Raw genomic sequence first — 17,663 nt, 5'->3', positions numbered from 1 at the left:
ACCACGTAACGTCAAACAACTTCGGTCCTTTTTGGGAGTTTGCAATTATTTTAGGAGGTTTGTAATTAGATATTCATTTCTTGTAGAGCCATTTAGGGAACTCCTTAAGAGTAATGCTAGGTGGAACTGGGGTCCAGACCATGATACAGCTTTCACACAACTTAAGTTAGGTTTTCGAGAAGCTGTCATGCTAAAATATCCTAGATCAGACCGTGCATACTTAGTTATGACTGATGCTAGCGATAAGGGGATTGCGGGGGTGTTATTTCAAGAGGATGATGAGGGTAACCTTGGGATTGTGTCTCTAGCTAGTAGGGGACTTAGTTTAGCTGAGAAGAGGTATACTGTTACCGAATTAGAGTTGCTTGCCATTGTGTACTCCTTGGGTAAATTTAGAACGTATGTGTTAGGAACTAAATTTAAGATTATGACGGATCACAATGCTCTGATTTTTATGCAGACGTGTAAGTTAACGTCTAATCGTATGTCTCGTTGGATCCTGGCCTTACAAGAGTACGACTTTGACATATCTCATGTCAAAGGGGCAGACAATGTCTTAGCAGATTTCTTGAGTAGAAACCCTCAGGTATCTCGTGAAGACATTGTCGCCGAACAGTCAGGAGGAATTTTAGTATGTACTGCTAAATTTTATGATCGTAAGGAGGAGAAGTTACGTTTGCGTAAGATTAATCTGGAACAGAGGAAGGATGTCGACCTCATTCAGATAATTGGTGAATTGGAGGCTAGTGAGCCTGATACACAGATTCAGAAAGGTAACACGTGGTACCGATTACAAGGTGATTTACTGGCTAAGAAGTGTCATAAAGATGTGTGGTGTGTGATAGTCCCCAAGTCTTTGACAGAAGACATTGTTTGGTTTTATCACAAGGAGTTGGGCCATTTCGGTCCGGACAAGGTTTTATGTGCTCTTCAGTACAATTTCATTTGGAAGAACATGGGAAGGGACGTTAGGAAAATTCTAGCGACTTGTGACTTGTGTCAGCGCTGCAAGCACCCCAACAGGCATTTAGAGGGTCCTAGACAGGTAGTTTTGACGCAGGCGCCTGGAGAGCTTGTATGCGTGGATCTGTATGGACCGTTAGTGTCTTCTCGGTATGGATACCAGTTTATATTTGTCGTATTAGATGCCTTCAGCAAATACGTCAAGTTGTATCCCCTGAGGAAAGCCACAGGGAGAGGGTGTGTCAATCAGATCATTGACAAGTATGTGCCTGAGTTTGGTAAGCCACTCAGGATACTATCAGACCATGGATCACAATTTTCCTCAAAAGTCTGGAGAACCAAATTGGCGGAAATTGGGATCCAGCATATTTATTCGTCGATACGATATCCGCAAGGGAATATGTCTGAAAGAGTCATGAGAGAACTCGGCAGGATGTTCAGGTCGTATGTGAGCGAGAAACACAGCTCATGGTTTAATCGCCTGGACGATATTGAGCGGTGGTTTAACGTCACTAAGCACGACAGTACTGGACATTCTCCGATTGAGGTTCAATTAGGTAGGAAGCCTACCAACGAACTCGCTAGAATACTAGGTTTAGCTACAGGAGAGGCGGTACCCAGGGATATCTGTGTCCAGCTGGCTAGGGATAATTTAATTAAGGCAGGTAATAGGAGAATTCGCCAGCAAAAGGGGAAAGTACAGGACGAGTTTGAGGTGGGAGACGAGGTGCTTCTCAGAGTTCCTCATTTGTCGAATGCCGATCAGAAAACTATGCATAAGTTTTTTCATTTATATCAGGGTCCATATACTGTGGACAGTAGAATAGGCAAGTGTGCTTATAGGCTCCTAACCGCTGAAAATAAGGTCCTTGGGACATTTAATATCTATAGCCTTCGCAGATACAAGAGATAGGATCTGCACCTTGGATGTATATATTATCAATTTTAATGTATGTGTACAGTAGCAAGAAGGGATTGTGTTCAATGCTATATGAAACAATCGGAGTTGTGTGTATATAGCCATACTATGATTATTATTATTATTGTTGTTTGGACAAATTGTATTTCGTGTGTGCGAATACAATGCAGTAGACGCAATGTATATATCATTATTGCAGTAAATTATGTGTTCAGTTATGCCATTATAAGGTTATGTATGAAGTTCTGTTTTATGGTGAATCATAATATGTGATATCATCGATTCACCAAGGGGGCGTTATGTGATAGTACATATATCACACCCCCGAATTATATGTAGAAGTTATAGATATTATTGTCAGTATTCGATTTATTATTATTATTATTATTATTATTATTATTATTATTGTTATTATTATTATCAGTATTTATTTGTATACTTTGCCATTTATATGGGTAAGCTGGAAGATATCCACATATGTAGGTATGAGTAATTTGTTTTGCACGAGTGGGAAAACATTGCTTTAATAACTCTGGTAATTTCAATGAGTCATATGAATATCCCAGTGTCTTATGAGATGTATTTGTTGTGGTCGTCGGGAAGTTCGTATGAGTCATGTATATATCCCAGCCTGATGAGATGAGCTTGTTGTTGTACCAGGGAAAGTTTGGTGATTCATGAAAACTCCCGAGTGTTTGTTATTGTCTTGGGAGGAAGAAGTAGTTCAGGGCTTGGGCTTGAGAAGAGGACCACCCATGATTGGCTGGCAAGCACCAATCCAGACGTATCATCTGAGTGGAGGGGGATGTTGATGTCTATAAAGGTTGGTCATACGGCGGCAACTAGAGGATGGTATGAGACATTGTATGAGACATTGTAAGAGACATTGTAAGGGTGATTGTGGAGATGATGGTAAAGGAACGATAAGGAAGATAACTACAACTACAACTGACGCACTGTACGGGAAGGAAGTGGTGCTGAGACACGGTACTGGATTGACATGGCTGCAATGGACTGGACTTCAAACGTTCGTGGAGCGTAGTCGTGTTATGTTTGTGGAAAGTGGCTGATTGTGGAGAGTGCTTGCGCATTAAGTATTGTAGCACTTGTGGCGGCCTAGCATTATATGTTGGTGAAAGCTATCTCAGACTTTCCATAAATTTATATGTTGAGGATCGACAGACGTGTGTATATATCTTTACAACAAGTGTTAAAATATGTGAACACAGTAGTACAAGGTACGGTATCTGTGTGATGTGATAACTGCCGATTATGAGAATCGATAAATCGAATTGATATAGAGACAGTGAAGGGTGTTTATCGTCATACATGTACATTGTTCATCGGACCATCTACAAATGGTAGCTTAGTTCTCGCTTTCGTTTTCCCACGGTTTTCATTATTGTTGTTGTTGTAAATATGGAGTCTTCCAGCAATATTTTATGTGTGTATTATATGTATAATGTTGTATGTTGATGAGGTGCTCATGCACGGAATTTGTTCAGAATATAGTTAGCTATTTTAGAATCAGTGTTATTGATAAACCTAGGTGCAGTTCCTACCTAATTAGTCGTTTTCAGGAGGTTAGGTAAGGCCTGCAGCAGATGTACCAGTTCGCAGCATTATGTACACGCCCTGGGATATAAAGTCTATCATGCTCTTATCTAAATTCGAGGGATCCATTCTGGTGAACTCTGGCGCCCATACTACGGACATTTCGATTAATTATGCTTATTAATTTTATTAAGTTTTTGAGTAATTTTATTTATATATTTTTATTCATCATTTATTTAGTATTATCATCAAAAGAAGTTACATATTACCTCGCAAAAAAATACAGAAGACCAAACAGATAGGTACGAATGAAGATATGATAATATTAAATTGACTCGTGTGATGAGAGAAATGTTGGCAGAAAAGAGTTGACCGAAACGATGACAAGATGTAAATTCCTATACTCTTTTACTTAGGTGTATACCTCACTTATTAGACCATATATAGTTGCAATATCGACAGCAGGATAAAAATTTGAGCTGATTATAGGTTGAAGAGGAGATCTGTCACACTCGTTAGCGACTGAGAAACTAGTAACAGAAGTTGAATAGTTTTATACAATGATGGGCAATATAAGTTGTAGCATTGCAAGACGAATAATCACAAAAACGTTAATACAACACCTTGCATTTTCGATTGTTTGAAACTTACAAGTTTAAGTCACAACTACCAAACGAAATTGTCATTTATTTTAAACTTTTAACAATAACTGAACATCACTGTTCATTATTTACAGCCTCTTTTAATCTTTACTGCGTCACAGTTGAACTGAGGCATTTCACAGCGTAGCAAATATATCCAAGCCTTCTTATTGATGTCACAAATTGTTAGAGCTTTCATTCACTTCCACAGTTAGCTCCAGTAATTTCGTCCTTCAAATGTAATATCTTATATATTCTGCCGAATTCAGAAATTTTTGTTGCATTGTTTTGCAGGATGATCTTAATACCTTTCGTTTCTTTTCCTTTAACTAACGTCACTGTTAGACATGAAACATTGCTCCTAATAGTCTACATACTGATGATTTACAAAATGGTAATTCATTAATTAAATTACTGTCCGGCACTATAGCTAAGTGGTTAGCGTGCTGGCCTTTGGTCCAGAAGGTCCCGGGTTCGATTCCCGGCCGGGTCGGAGATTTTAACTTTCATTGGTTAATTCAAATGGCTCGGGGCCGGGTGTCTGTGTATCGTCTTCATCACTAGAATTCATCATATTTAGGGCACTATTCTCACTGACACGCAGGACACGTATACGGCGTCAGCACGAAAGACGTGCACAGGTTTATTTGGAGGCCACATGACTTTATTATTATTATTATTATTATTATTATTATTATTATTATTATTATTATTATTATTATGATTATTATTATTAATTGAATCTCTAATTCGATGTTATGTGAGACCCAAGCAAATCTTTTGCACTCAGTGCAAAGCTGCTGGACACTGCAGTGGTCTGTCGCTAGAGCACACCATTTCACTACCATTCTGATCGACCGTGCAATCTCCGTACCAGTGTTTCAGCGTTGTCTAATGTTTTTCCCTGCCTCCTCAGGTCTACCTGTTCCCATAAAACTGTTCATAAATGCAAACATACAATTTCTGTACCACAAATTTAATTACGTTATGGTCTACCTTCAGTTTTGGGGTCGTCACTGATTTCAAATGAGTTAAATCAGGGCCTCTCAAACGCCCAAAATCTCACACGTGCAGAGCTAGGCGCAAGAGCTCCGTGCACTGTGCATCGGTGTCGCTCGGTGCCGCTCGGTATGGCTCGGATCAACACTTCGTCTCTGGGCTACTCGGCTATGCTCGGCTCTACTCGGCTATACTCGGCTCAACTCAGCCCGGATTTGGAGCGCTACGGCGCAAGTGGGGGAGACGGAGACAGGCGGAGCGAGCGAGAGAGGCGTGAGGAAAGAGAGAGTTAGCGCTATTGCTCCAAATCGAGGAGTGGGGGGTCTGCACTCTGGTCAACCAAGCCAAGTCGTCTTTTGCACCGTGCACAGTGCATGCACCACGCACATGCACCCTGAGAGGCCCTGAGTTAAATGTTGATTAGGTACCATAGTAAATAACATGTCTTATCCTTTTGATCGATGTCACTTCATGTGACGTTTATATGTGTTCAAAACTCAAGCTAGGGCTCCTGCTTAGATCTGGTAACTTTCTAAGTACTAAAGGTGAGTGTTACTGAGTGTAATGAGTTACAACTATCCTATTGTTGACGAAAATAAGGACTATTGGAATAGATCAACAAATTGACTGAACAAACGGCTAAATTTCTAGAAAGTAGAATTAAGAGAATTAGAGTATTTGAAGCATTATCTGATGCTGCATTGATTAAGGTTAGGATCCCGCAAGGCAGTGTAGTTCGAACTCCGTGTTTTCTTACATAAATGATATAAGCAAGGAACTGGGATCACAGACAAGGATTTTTGCGGGTGATGTCATACTGTGTGAAGTAAGAAATAAGTTTCAGAATTGTGAGCGACTGCAAAAATACCGCGACAATGTTGCGGGATGGATAGCTGAAGGTTTGCTTCAGAAAGAAGAGAAGTCTTCTCAGTTTTTAGTACTGTGTAGATCGGATGACTGTACTTCATGGGACACGGTAAGTACCTAGGTGGTAATATCATGGAAGATCTTCATTGGGGTATTCACATAAATGGGAATGTAAATAAAGGTTACAGATTCCTTTATATGGTTATTATGCTATTTAGGGTTGTAGTAAAGATGTAAAGGAGAGGGAGTAAAAATCACTGGTAAGACCGGAAATAGGATATAATGCTAGTGTATGGGACCCTCAATAGGGATAATCCTCTTGAATTGGAAGAGTTTCAAAGGGAAGCAGCACAATTTGTTCTGCGTGATTTTAGACAAAATAGTGGTGTTACAAAAATTGTTGCGAACTTTGGTCTGAGAGGACTTGGAAATAAGGAGACTAATAGCTCGTCTAAGCGGAATATTTCGCGCCGACAATGGAATGACATTAGTAGACGAATATGCTTCTGTGGAATTTTAAAATGTAGTAAAGATAATAAAGTGAAGATAAATTTGGAATTTAAGAGGATAAATTTGGGCAAATATTCGTTTATAGCAGAGGAAAACTACTTTGGACAGCCCTAAATGATTGATTGATTGATTGATTGATTGATTGATTGATAGATAGATAGATAGATAGATAGATAGATAGATTGATTGATTGATTGATTGATTGATTGATTGATTGATTGATTGACTGATTGATTGATTGATTGATTGATTGATTGATTGATTGATTGATTGATTGATTGATTGATTGATTGATTGATTGATTGATTGATTGATTGATTGATTGATTGATTGATTGATTGATTGATTGATTGATTGAATGCAGAATGCTCATTTGAGAAACTGCGTACATTAAATAAGAACTTTACGTGAGAAGAAATTCAAATACCCATTAGGCTAAACTGCGAAAAGTGAAAATAATTACGTTTATATCAGGTAAAAATGACCTTCGTAAACAAAATTACACATAACATAAAAGAAGCTTGTAGATATATGTGACTGTTGATACTGTGATCACAGCCACAGGTTTTACGTAGAATATGCTAGTTGTTTTACGTCGTACTGACACAGATATGTCTTATGGCGACGATGGGACAGGAAAGGCCTAGGAGTGGGAAGGAAGCGGCCGTGGCCTTAATTAAGGTACAGCCCCAGCATTTGCCTGGTGTGAAAATGGAAAACCACGGAAAACCATCTTCAGGGCTGCCGACAGTGGGGTTCGAACCTACTATCTCCCGAATACTGGATACTGGCCGCATTTAAGCGACTGCAGCTATCGAGCTCGGTACGTAGAATATGAGGCACAGGAACGTGATATTTCATTTTAAAAGTCCTCCATGCATTGCCCATGATTTTTTCTGGAAAGAAAAACAAAACAGCCTAGAAGGGCCTTGGCCAACCTAGCCACGACGAATCCTTTCGGCCGTTATCTTGGTTTTCGAGACCGGGACAGCTATCTCACCGTCAGATAGCTCCTCAGCTGTAATCACATAGGAGTAGACCTCGAACAAGCCCTCAGAACTAGGTAAAAATCACTGACCTAACGGAATGGAACCCGGGGTCTCCGACTGAGAGGCAGGCATGATACCCCTTCACCACGGGGCCGGCTTTTTGGAAAGAAGCCAGTATGAACAAGGGCATATAGGACAGCAAAACAAATTATATTCCCTTTTGCCATTTGTTCGCTCTTTCCTCGCACAAACTCCATCGCACTGTACTGTATGAGAATATGCGTACAGGAAAGGAAATCGTCACACTGTACAGAGTATTACTGGACATAGTATATGTAATAATAAAGATATAATAATGACTAAGAACGAGTGGAAACAGGAGATGCAATATAAGGCTAGAAAATAATTTCGAATCTGGATCAGAAATACATGTATTTATGTAGAGGGGAAACACGGAATTATATCCTTCCGTTAATAATTGAAAACTTCCTTCATTTTTAACAAGGGCAGGTTCCACTTGCTTTAGACTGCGACGGCTGTATGTCTGAGCAGCGTGGGGTGGTGGAAATTACCAGACGGATGTGTACAAGTAGTAATGTTGTGCTATTTGTATCTTCCACTCCATTGCATCACGTTTACATTCATTCACAACAGGAGCGCGCTTGGCAAGGGGAGGGCTGAAAGAAATTGCCAGTAGACAAAGACAGAACACAGGCCGCTTCACTGCACTTATTCCGTCCAAATATCCAGCCATTAGTCGTTCCACACATGCTGTGAATCCACCCAACTTCACATCGACTTTTACCTTATCTGAAACCCAACCAAAATTACACTCAGTTCATCCCCCAATTGTGGTCTGTAAACATTACCAGAAAAGCTGGTGTTCATGGCAGCAAAATTGTGTTCATCCCCTAGGATACTTACTAAACAGTATTTTTCTTCCATAATATATCAGATAATTAATTCAATGATGCCCACGTAGAGACATAGACTACTGGTCGAATTCGTTCAACCTGTTGTTGTTCTGTGGTCAGGACCTGAGGTTTGCATTAACGTTGATTAAGTTCAGTAATGCTATTGTGGGATCTGGGAAACTGCATGTGCAGTATAAGTGATTTCTTCTTTTATGAATTATTACTTTGCTAACTGAACTATTTATCAAACCATAAATCGGTCTACATTGTGAATTTGTGAACTGATCGTTACTTCTTTTGGCGATTGTCTGATGTATTATGATTTCAGTGCGGATATTTAGGCACTGATGAATATGTATTTACCCTGAATATATCTCACAACTCCTTCGTCTACGGTGCACTTTTATTGGAAATAATTTTTTTATTGGAAATGCTTTTAATTTTTTACTAATTTTCGAGTGGAAATGGTGCGTGTGTGAGAGATAGATGAAAGCTCGTTCAGTATTAGTGGAATTACACTATCAAAATTTACATGTATGTATGTTGAGTCCGTCAGCGATGCCGCTGGTGAGATCCTCAACAGCTCTGCCATCAGCTGTCATAGGTGGTCTAGACATCACTGAAGAGACGTACTAGGGAAATGAGGAGTGAGGTATTTTCTCGTTGCTTTCCTCACTAAACATACATAGAGCGCCTTATTATTGGTGAGCTTTTTTTAGATCACTTGTGTAATCCATGTCGGGGGTAGTATGTAAAAAAACTTAATATAGTTTTCAATTCCATCACTTTTGTACAGGATGGAGTAGACAATGCTTTCAAAATTGAAAAGTAACATTACACAATGAAAGTAATAAGGCTGTGGTAACTTGTCAGGAGTGACCTGTCACCATGAAGTCTCAGTGCAGCAATTCGCGTATCAGCAATTACAAAATATGGGCGGTGACATTGTTGGAACCACGCTGCAGGTCCTCTGAACGTAAACTACGTCACGTGAGTTTTAGATGGGTGTTAGAGACAAGTGAAGTCGCAGGCTCAAAATTTATTTATCGAGTGCGCTTTCCTGTCGCGAGTTATCAACTTCTTGAATACTTTCTGGCGTATCTACCTCCACAGGCTAGGCACAGGCTGTAATCGTACTCAGTTGCAGCTTGCGGCGCTCGGCACCTCGGCTTTCTTATCTTGCGTGTAGGCTCTCTTACGCTCAACTTCGGATGTTTTGGGCTTGTTTGATTCATTTAAACTCATTCTTTTGTCTATTTTTTCCATTTTTCGAAGCCTTGAGCCGACTATACATAGATCACTAGCCCTGTTCTAGGCTTAGTGATAATTCACTACAAAAGAGAGAGTCATCTGCATCAAAATACCCGAAAGTCAGCTATGATTACATTCTATCATGGGTGTGATATCCCTCTGGTGGTAAATTTCCCATTTGAAGAATGAATTACCAACTGCCAATCGTTTGCCAACACACAAGTCCAGGAAATACTTCCCCTTCGCACTGGCTTCAATATCCCCACAATTACCTATTACCTTCTCACATACTAGATTTCCATTTCCAGTTTCCACATTGATATTACACTACTACATCACTACTGTTGATCCTGACTTCGTCATCACTCAGTATTTCATAAAACGTGACCACATCATCCTTTCATAGTGAATAACCAGAGATGATTGGGATCTTCTGGCACTAAAAGCCATACGCCATTTCATTTTACCAGAGATGATTCTCGCACTAATTTCTGATAATGTGAAAGTTATTTACATCATTCGTTCATTTACATGTCTAACAAATATGATTTTCCTCCCCTTCTCTAATCATCCTAACACAGCCAGACGAATCTCTTTTGCCGACTAAGCCAATTCTACTTTATTACGTCCATTCGAATTCCGTTTCATTTGCCAAGTCGTTCATAAGGAGTCCCAGTCCCGTCTAATGGAAGTCAGAATCAGTTACGCCAATAAACCTGAGGTTTGCTAAAACAACCTGAGTGTGATCGATAAATTACTTTGAAGTAAGGAGCTCACCTTACTTGCTTATATTTTCAGAGGGAATTTTCGTTCATCGGTTTAGTATTCAAGGGTGATTAGATAGATCTAACCGCCACAGCACAAGGAGGGTGACGATTCATAAAATGTCCGAGATACCCACTTCCTTCTATATTTCAACTGATATCTGGACTCACAGGATCAATTACTAGGCTCCTCAGTTGTCGTCCAAGGCTAGGACCTGGAGATGACTGCAGGAAACTGCACTATGATGATGATGATGATGATTATTATTATTATTATTATTATTATTATTATTATTATTATTATTATTATTAATTTTTGCAACCAGGAAATTACTTACATTATGTCACAATGATATTTTCCGGCTATCATAACGTTTTCATACTCACGTTAAATAAATAGCAAGTTAACTCGGAATCCTTTTCGGGATATTCTTCGAAATTTTTTCAAATTTATTGAAGATATTTTTACTATAATAGACATCATCATTCCATAGATTCACAGCAGAGACACCTATGTTAAAGGCGATGTCTTCAGTGAACAGATGGTGCTGTAAAGTTAGATTAAAGTAGTCTTTCTGTCTTTCAATTTTTCTGCTCTATTTAATGTCCATTGTCACTACGTAAGAGATATTGATGCAATTTAATGACTGCAACTCACGATAGTGTATCATAATACTCAACTTGATGGTTTCATTTCAAACTTAATGAAACAAATGTCAATATAATATAAATAAATGGTTTGCTAAGGAAGATGCAGCGAGGAGTGCGACAGCTGCCGGAAAGTAGATCGAACAATAGCCTTCGATGACTGATGATAGCTCGCTTGCAGTCGACAGTTATTTCTTTTTTCTGTAAAATTAATTAACACGCATTAAATATTACACAAAATAATGCAATTATATTACTTTGACCTTTCTGACAGCAGAGAGCTGTACTTATATGGCGCTGGAGGACCAGCAGTATATTTAGTAACATTTGTACGAAGGGAACATCATTTTATTCGCGCGATTATATACACGTAAAATGTTCCGACTGATAAATTTGTATAGATCCATCTCTCTATCTGTGGACACCGTAGGAAAACTGAGAAGTTAAAGGTAGGTACGCTGAATCCTACGTTTCAGTAAATTATGACAATTTTTCTGAGCTCTGAATTATGAACCATGGGCATGAAATCTGAAACGCGATCTTAATAGCAGTTACGTGGTATATTTATTCAGTAATTATTTCAATCAGCTACAGTGCATATAATAATATAGATAATAATAATAATAATAATAATAATAATAATAATAATAATCACCGGGCGAGTTGGCCGTGCGCGTAGAGGCGCGCGGCTGTGAGCTTGCATCCGGGAGATAGTAGGTTCGAATCCCACTATCGGCAGCCCTGAAAATGGTTTTCCGTGGTTTCCCATTTTCACACCAGGCAAATGCTGGGGCTGTACCTTAATTAAGGCCACGGCCGCTTCCTTTCCCACTCCTAGCCCTTCCCTGTCCCATCGTCGCCATAAGACCTATCTGTGTCGGTGCGACGTAAAGCAAATAGCAAAAAAAAAAAAAAATCATCATCATCATCATCATCATCATCATATTGGCGAAGAGCATGGCGCACCCATAGCCTAGTAGGAAAGCACCACAACCAGCCACTGCTCTCTCTTCCATTTTTATAGTCGTAAACATGGCTTCAAGTTTATTTCCTGAAAGGCCTGTGTCAGCACATAAAAATATAATTCTGTAGAAGAAGAACAATGAAAGAGGAAGTAGATCATCTCCTTCCACCGCTTTTCCCATACCTGTGTATTGCGAACTGTGTCACCCATATGTGCATTTTCTCCTTTCTTACGGCCGATGCCATTCCTGACGCCAACTCTCTATGGAGGCATGTAATTACTATTGCGTGTTTCTATGGTGGTTGATAGTCTAGTGTTTTGTCTGCATTTGAAGAAAAAAGTGTTTGAATAGACACAAATGCCCAGTCGCCGAGCCAGGAGTATTAATCAGGCGCGATTAAAATACCCGTCCCGGACAGGAATTGAACCCTGGGCCCTCTGAACCAAAGAACTCAATCGAACGTTCATCCAAGGAGTCGAACAGTGATAATAGCTTGATGTGTTTCTTCGGAAAGTTTAAAAAAAAAATTGTTGGGAACTTTGGAGCTTCTGGTATCTCTTCAACATATTAGCAGAAACCGTTGCATGATGTTGCATGGCTGAACCACACATGACTTAATTCTCCGTCACCAAATTTTTTGAACATGGGGTTATTTGTTCTGTGCTTGTCCGTCACAAGACGAATAACGTAGAATCCAGTCTTCAAAACTTGGTCCAGGAGGAAAATTCATTTCCTTGTAATGCCTTCACCATGAAGTACGCAGGTGGAATAGTAAATTTCTTCTTCAATCCATGAATTACAAAGCACAGCAAATTGTTGGCGAGTTGAGGGTTTGTTCCAATTTCTTCTTTATAGACTCCCTCTGCTTTGACAAGTCCATAGAATCTGTTTCTTCACTTTAAAAGCCATTTCGTCGCAAATAAGAGAGCAAATCTTTCTTCAGATATCTTCTGCTTGCAATCTTTCCTTTAATAGCGATGAAATACCTGTTCCAAATTTCATCGCTCCTGTAGACCTATCTAATGTACTACGTGAAGGTGACTGTTTCTTTTTTATACATCGATTTGAGCCTCTATGGACCGCGTGGAAATAACGAACTTCATTTTAGTGCCTAGGTCTTGTTCTTGTTCCGGAATTGACTTCCTGTCAGTATCTTCTGAGCCCAGTGACAAGTGCCTGTTTATGCTCTTCAGACAAAGGTCCTTTGCGTCTTCTAGAAGTTGATGCGAATTTGAAACCTTGATAGTTGTTCACCAATCTTCTGAATGCGTTCCTGTTATGAATTTCTTGGTCTGAAGGTGACTATATTAATTCTGATCTCTGTCCATATTCCTAATCATTCGAAGAGGCAGTCCGCTAACAAATACAATTCCGTATTATATATCATATTCACTGAAAATAAGTACAGCCTATTTTCCGCTATTTCATTCTGACATCACTGGGGCCATTTGGTGCTGACGTGTACCGTCGGTAACTGTAAACGCACTGTTTCATTCAGTGCCATGAAAAATATTGTAATGAGCAGGCAGTATATTGGATGCAGATCTAGGAGGCAGTGGCTAGAAAGAAACGCTTTGGCATGAGGAGCTATCTGTCTAATGGGGATGAACTGCACGTCAAGTTAGGCATAGAGAATACTAACCAGTCACAACTGACTGATCTTTGACATCGTAAGGCATGCGATATCAGTAAAGTAAAATGTAAAGGTAATGCACAGCGTGCATATAAAGGAGACTAAAATACTTCTTTATATTACACTGACAACTGACACTGGTAACTGACAACACTAAAATCCGGAATTATTTAAAGTTGTTGTATATAATTATAGGCTTGCTTAAAGTGTTCTGAGCTCGGTAAATTCATGAAGCAGGATGCTGCCCTACTTGCACATAGTCCAAGTGAGGATCTCTCCTCTAACGGGTTATGGACCACCGGTGAATTGTGTAGTCCTGGTCGCCTGAGCACAAGGAGGGCCACGACTCAGAATATGTCCGAGATGCCCACTCCAATTCCATAGCAACTGGTATCCCGACTCTCAAGACCACTTACTAGGCCACTCAACCATTGCCCATGGTTCACGAACTAGGACGTGACTACAGTAACCCACAAACATGAAAGCATATGACAGGGTACCGAGGGAAAAGATGTTCTCTATACTGGGGGACTATGGAATTAAAGGTAGATTATTAAAATTAATCAAAGGCATTTATGTTGACAATTGGGATTCAGTGAGAATTGATGGTAGAATGAATTCTTGGTTCAGGGTACTTACAGGAGTTAGACAAGGCTGTAATCTTTCACCTTTGCTGTTTGTAGTTTACATGGATCATCTGCTGAAAGATATAAAATGGCAGGGAGGGATTCAATTAGGTGGAAATGTAGTAAGCAGCCTGGCCTATGCTGACGACTTGGTCTTAATGGCAGGCTGTGCCGAAAGCCTGCAGTCTAACATCTTGGAACTTGAAAATAGGTGCAATGATTATGGTATGAAAATTAGCCTCTCGAAGACTAAATTGATGTCAGTAGGTAAGAAATCCAACAGAATTGAATGTCAGATTGGTGATACAAAGCTAGAACAGGTCGATAATTTCAAGTATTTAGGTTGTGTGTTTTCCCAGGATGGTAATATAGTAAGTGAGATTGAATCAAGGTGTAGTAAAGCTAATGCAGTGAGGAGTTTGCTTTATGGGAGCGAACGCTGTGTGGACTCAGGATATCTTATTCATAAGTTAGAAGTAACAGACATGAAAGTACCAAGAATGATTGCTGGTACAAACAGGTGGGAACAATGGCAGGAGGGAACTCGGAATGAGGAGATAAAGGCTAATTTAGGAATGAACTCGATGGATGAAGCTGTACGCATAAACCGGCTTCGGTGGTGGGGTCATGTGAGGCGAATGGAGGAGGATAGGTTACCTAGGAGAATAATGGACTCTGTTATGGAGGGTAAGAGAAGTAGAGGGAGACCAAGACGACGATGGTTAGACTCTGTTTCTAACGATTTAAAGATAAGAGGTATAGAACTAAATGAGGCCACAACACTAGTTGCAAATCGAGGATTGTGGCGACGTTCAGTAAATTCTCAGAGGCTTGCAGACTGAACGCTGAAAGGCATAACAGTCTATAATGATAATGTATGTATGTATGTATATAATTATATTGTAGATTTCTAACACTAATACATCGGAAAGCCATACACCTAAATAAATAATCAATTAAAATTTAAACGGCTTGGATAATTATTGCTTCGGTCCACTTCGTTCACTGGCATTGTATGAACAATTTTCTTCTTGAATTCTCAAGATGAATTACTGATAATTCTCTCCAAACGAAGCAATTTACTGACAAAAAATGTCCATCTCATCAACACAACTAGTCGACAAGTACGAAAGCTAGTGGCGTAATAATTAAGCATTCTGGACATTAGTGCTCATGGAGCATTTATCTTAAGTATCAGATGCGCTGTCCGGTTACAAACCGGAAATCTGTCCTGCTCATTTCCCATGTGTTATCCCGCCATGCTCGAGTTGTACGTATAACTGTATAGTCGCATTCATTAGCATGACATAACAGAACGGACAGCAAAGCAGACGGCTAAAGTAATTTACGTCCATGGGCACATGGTCGGAGCTGTGTATCTCCATCTGGGAACACTAAGCTCTTCATTGTGCTCGATTATCCATTTAATTATATCACACTTTCTCTGGGGAGCTCATAATTTTCCCGAGAAACCAGTGAAAGTTTCGGCTTCATCCGCTATTTGTTAATGAATCCGACGTGAGGACCTCAGTTAAAAACTGGGGAATAAGGGAGTAAACAGCGGGAAAGGGTGGCCGAAATCAGAGTATCAATGTGAAAAGAACACTTCATCATAATAAATAAATATTGCTTTCTAAGAACATGGGAATGTTAACTGCAATTTCAAAAACTACTAAAACGATACGAAAGCTGTAACTTATATTACTTGGTACAAAGAACACTAAATTTTGTACGAGTTGTAGGCGATCAAAAAAGGTACATGCACTTTTCTCTTTCATAGAAGGGAGTATTTAGAAGATAATACTAAACACTAATCTAGGGAATGTTATATACCATAAAGTAATAGTTGTATAGTTATTGAATATAGAAACTCCCGTTGTATTTGAATAAAGAGGAAGCATTTCCTTTGGTAACGAAAAATAATTTAGACACGTTTGTCGATTAAACTGCAAGTCAAAAATCTGTATGTACACATTTGCATCAATATATTATGTAGCAAAATTATTTTCACGATTTTTTATTAAATTTCTCTTTCAACGGAGCAAAAAGGGGCATTTTCCTAAATAACATTTGCAACGTGATTCTTCGGATACGGTACATGTTTACTTTTACCATTATACGGCACTAGCGTTTACCCATTACTTCACACGCGTGGAATTCTTTCGAATTTTATATGAATTTCAACCAATAGTAGCTCACACTTGCTTTGCCATGAGACATTGACAGTGTATCAGCCCTGTATGCGAACATCATATTCCACACTGGACGTATCAGAGCCCTCTGCCTTATGCTCGAAATACTCCTTTAACACGCAAAAGGTGCAATTTTCTTGCAAATGTTTACACTTACGAAGGAAACACATACCAGAATGTGTATAGTAAATTCTAATTCGTGCATATTACTCATTTAGTATGTTTCTGTTTTTACTTTGGTTTTTATCAGATAAAATAAAACACGCACCAAAACACAGAAAAAGGTGTTTTCCTTGAAAAGTGTTAGAGTTAGGAAAACTTCAACGTTATCAACAACGAACATTTTCGACATTCTTAAGAAAATCACCAATCTCATCCAGAGCACGTAAATCTGACGTTGGACGGGACCAATTGAATTAAAGATTTGAGTGAATCAAGGTCGTTGTTTGCTCGGACATGTATTATTCCTCATGGCTCTAGATATTGTAAAAGCAACTGCTATGCATCTTTGGCAGTGTACGTATTGGAATCTTGTGGAACATCTCAAATGTCTTTACTTTGCTGCTGATTGCTGGCTCACAGCTGTTCGAATATGAAAACATCATTAACTCAGAGGTCTGAATGTTGAAATGCAGGAATTTAGAATGATGATCAATGACAAGAGAATTAAGAGGATGAGCTTTAGTGATCTTAGTGACGCATCATATTGATGTACGGACCACAGTAAGCAACAATTTTTTGCTGCCTATAACAGTGTATAATAGGCGACGGAAGGGCAGGTGAGGATATAAATAGCCAAATAAAGGAAAGAACGTATATTTGCATAATGATTCATCCATTATGGAGTTTTAAATATCTTAGTATTCAAAACAAAGTACGGATTTTCAATTGAAATGTAAAATACGTTTTGTTGTATCCCTACATACAGTAACTTGGAAGGTAACGAAGTTAGTATCTGACTCGAATGATACAGGCATCGTCACCAATTATCTAAGGAGAATACTGAGCATACAGTATATTAGGTACAAATAGTGTGGGAAGGAAAGCATGTCAAGAAAATAAAATGCTAATAGTTTCGTCACAAATTCTGCAGGTCTGATTATGGCATAGACTAATAGGTACACGATAGAACGTAGCGACCGAAGAGAAGAGAGAGATTCAGAATAACGTATGTTAAACAAATTAGTAAAAGAGAAAAGTTGGAAACTTGGATAAGGGTTGAAAGAGC

This window comes from Anabrus simplex, chromosome 1 (genome assembly GCF_040414725.1).
Source record: "Anabrus simplex isolate iqAnaSimp1 chromosome 1, ASM4041472v1, whole genome shotgun sequence".
NCBI lineage: Eukaryota > Metazoa > Arthropoda > Insecta > Orthoptera > Tettigoniidae > Anabrus > Anabrus simplex.
This window is presented reverse-complemented; position numbering follows the sequence as displayed.